Raw genomic sequence first — 4,221 nt, 5'->3', positions numbered from 1 at the left:
AGTGTATATAGACCACATCTTCTTTATCCATTCGTCCATTGAAGGGCATCTTGGTTCTTTCCACAGTTTGGTGACCGTGGCCATTGCTGCTATGAGCATTGGGATGGCCCTTCTTTTCACTACTTCTGTATCTTTGGGGTAAATACCCAGGAGTGCAATTGCAGGGTCATAGGGAAGCTCTATTTTTCATTTCTTAAGGAATCTCCACTCTGTTCTCCAAAGTGGCTGCACCAACTTGCATTCCCACCAACAGTGTAAGAGGGTTCCCCTTTCTCCACATCCTCTCCAACACACGTTGTTTCCTGTCTTGTTAATTTTGGCCATTCTAACTGCTGTAAGGTGGTGTCTCAGTGTGGTTTGGATTTGCATCTCCCTCATGCCGAGGGATGTGGAACATCTTTCCCTGGGTCTGTGGAGCACCTGGGTGTCTGGAGATAATCCTGATGCACAGTGGCCACAGTGGAGATCTTGTCCATGATGAGGGGTCCCAGAGCCAAAGGGGTCTCAGCCAAGTCCTCACCAGAACGGCTAAACAGAAAGTTATGTTTCCTCCTTTACAGTTTCTGGTGACCAGGTTGAGACTCGCTGGGACACCTTGCTCACTCCAGAACCTGCTGACAGGCAAGGTATTAGGAAAAAGGTAGAAGCCAGCACAGGCTGGGAAATCTTACCAGATCTCCACCTGCCATGCCTGCTCTCGAAAGGAAGGTAACACCTTACGTTGTCCCCTTTCTTTCCAGAGTCGGACTGGTGGGGAAAACATGCATGTAAAAATGAGATCTTGGAATGGCAACTTGTGGAGCTGCGCCCAGGGAACCCGTGGGTTGTCAGTACTTTCTTTCCCAGGAACAGCTACTGTCTTAGGTTTGCTTTGTTTTGTGTCCTGGGAACTTGGTTTGGCAGCTGTCAGGTTGGGGGCCCCAAAATATGGCTGGGCAGAAATGTAGGCTGTGTTCCATGGACAGCCAGCATCCTGCCCACTGTCACCAGCTTTAGGGAGAATTGTTCAAACCTTCCTTCTTTCGGGAGTGGCTGTGCCTCTTGGGAGGGTAGCCTTTCTTGCATGCTCTTTGGGGACCCCCCGCTTTGCATCCAAGACGTTGTTTCATATTGCCAAGAATAGCTACTGTTTGCCCCACCTGCAACCTGACAAGATATTCCTCTTTTACAAATCCCTTTCCAAAAAGGGATTTTTTGAAATGTGGCTCTAGGGTCACAGAATGAGCCAACTGGAAGCTGATATTCAGGGTCTGGTCAGGACTTGGTTTTAGGCCTTCTCTCCTGAGTTAAAACACAACTACGTACCCAGAGAGAAAGAAAATGATGCTGAAGCCTCCTGTGGAAGGATCTGCTGAAATTTTCCAGAGACACAAGGTGGTAAATCTAGAACATCAGAATCTTCTGTTTTCCACTGTGGTTGGGAATCTCCCCGATATCAAGAACCAAAGGAGGGTAATGGTCAGCACCTGATGTCACTCAGGATGTAACACCGTTCTTTGGAAGAATTAAAAGCCATTGCTCTTATCTGGCAAATCTTTGCAAAACCAGAAATTCAGTGTCTACCTCTCTTCACGGTTCCCCAGATGTCTGCTGTTCATCTCAGAATGCTTGTAGACACTGTACAAGATTAGGGCTTTGGAAACAGAACTGTCCTGCTGTAAGGAAAAATTTAAATAGTCAGTACCCTGGAGTTCTGATAATGGACAGGTGCACCCAAAACTCCTAGGGGGAAGCTTGCATTCTTTCTCTGCCCCTCGGAGACAACAATCTCACTGTGGTTTCGAAAGGGGAACACTCAGGACATGACCAAAACACAGTCCACAGATCCCTGAGATGATGTGTCGAGAGCAAATACAAATCCTAAAAGCTTCTCGCACATGTGTCAGTGCAAAGCTCTGGCAGTCTGCCATCTGAGCACGGGCACCAAGCATCCTCCAGAAACATAGTCTAGACCCACCTGTTCTTTCATAAACGAGGGAGCTTCCGTTATCCTACGCATCTCATGGTTAATATTTTAAAGTGGAAACGGTAGATCTCTTGGCCTCTGCCTGTGTGCTTCCATAGTTCTGTGTCCGCATGTGTAAATGTGTGATATTTTCTACCTCTGGGTGGTTAGGGCCAAAGTCAGTCTATAAGCCACACTATTTAACTGGCTGAAAAGGCAAACAAGCATTTATAAAGATCAATGATACTCTCAGAAACCCATTTTTCAAGTTCATGCAATTTTGGGTCATCACTGGTAAGTACAAGCTAGCTTACATTGTGGGTTTAACTAAAAGGGGCCTATCTTCAGAGCTGACAGTATTAAATATAATACTTTCACTCTGCCTGGGTTTCCTAAACAAGCTCATTTACTTCTTTTACAGAATTTAGATGATGGGTACCTGCTGAATATCTTGTAAGATTTTCCTGGCTAATCCAACCACAATTCTTGAGACCAAGTGAATTAAATAAATGCAAATAACATAAAGGTTTATAAGTGAAGTTTTCGACAATTATTATACTTTATGGTATGTCTACTTAAGAACAGCTTCCAGACTGGGACGCCTGGGTGACTCAGTAAGTTAAGAGTCTGCCTGCAGCTCAGGTCATGATCCCAGGGTCCTGAGATCGAGCCCCACATTGGGCTTCCTGCTTAGTGGAGAGTCTGTTTCTCCCTCTGCTGCTCCCCCTGCTGTGTTCCCTCTCTCTCTGTCAAATAAATGAATAAAATCTTAAAAAAAAAAAAAAAAGAATACCTTCCAAACTCTTTTTGTCTGCCTGAAAACTTACAGTCATACTGAGATAAGTCCAGTGATGGGCACTCACGAACTATCCAGATCTTTTCTAAATATGAGAAACATATTGAGAGTCATGAATGAGAGTCATGAATTCCTGAACATAGATTAACCCACTTCTGGCCTTTCTTTATGGAAATAAAGAGTATTTGGGTCTCTAAGTAAACACGTTTGCTGCCGCATTGGAAAGCTGGTAGGAAGAAGAACATACTTGGAGAAACTATGAAACATATTTATAAATGTTCCAGGGCACAGCACCTTCATTTTCACTGGAAACCGAGAATTCTGAGGGCTAACAGTAATCCACCTGATAACAGGATGCCTGGCTGGCTCAGTTGGAAGACGGTGTGACACTCGACTTCAGGGTCATGAGTTCAAGCCCCACCGTGGTGTAGAGATTACTTAAATAAATAAAACCTTAAAAATATGTAATAAAGCCACTTAGAAATAAGAAGGGAGAAAGAAAATAATATAAAAAGTATGTATGTGGGTAAAGTAAAGCGACGGGTTGCCTCGAAATGAGAAAGCGGAAAAAAAAAATAGGGTGGTATTAATGGGTGATTGAAAAAACAAACAAACAAGCAAAAACATTGTGGTCAGGACTGGAACGGACTTCCTAAAGCTGTTAGTGCATTTTTAAAAAAAGATTTTATTTATTTATTTGACAGAGAGAGATCACAAGTAGGCAGAGAAGCAGGCAGAGAGAGAGAGGAGGAAGCAGGCTCCCTGCTAAGGCAGAGAGCCTGATGCGGGGCTCGATCCCAGGACTCTAGGATCATGACCTGAGCTGAAGGCAGAGGCTTTAACCCACTGAGCCACCAGGAGCCCCTGTTAGTGCATTTTGATATCCAAAGTACAAAATGAGAATTTTGTTTTCTCCGTCAGAAGGACCAAGTTCTCTTAGACGATTGGTCTGCTTTTAACAAGAAATTACAGCCATGATGTTTTTTAAAGATTAGGTAATCTGCATAGACAGCCAAGACATTGTGTCCTACCAGCATAACTTACCTTTACATGGTCTGGTCTTTGATTCCTTACGGACCTCTGGTTCTCTCCATATTCGGAGAGCTAGGTTCTGCCCACACATCTACAACCTTTCATCTTTGCCTCTAACATCCTCGATTGCCACTTTGGCTAAATAGATGAGGAGGTATTATTTCATAATAATCCATGATCCTATGTTTTCAAATGTCCAACCCTTTTAGCATTTCCCCCAAATCAAATGTTGAATGGAGCCTTTTGACTTCAAACTAGCTTTGACATTTCCCAGTGGGATCCTGGGGTATCTCAAAGGATGTGTCTGTCCCCTTATACAAGGCAGATATCAGATGAATGGTGCTTCTTTGGTTTGCTATGTTACAGAGGATCCATGGTCCAAACATGATAGTAACCCTTAGACAGCCTCTGTGCATATATATGGCAGATACAGGTATTCCAAGAATTG

Source organism: Mustela nivalis (genome assembly GCF_964662115.1).
Source record: "Mustela nivalis genome assembly, chromosome: 3".
In the NCBI taxonomy this organism is placed as follows: Eukaryota; Metazoa; Chordata; class Mammalia; order Carnivora; family Mustelidae; genus Mustela; species Mustela nivalis.
Note: the sequence above shows the minus strand (reverse complement) of the source record.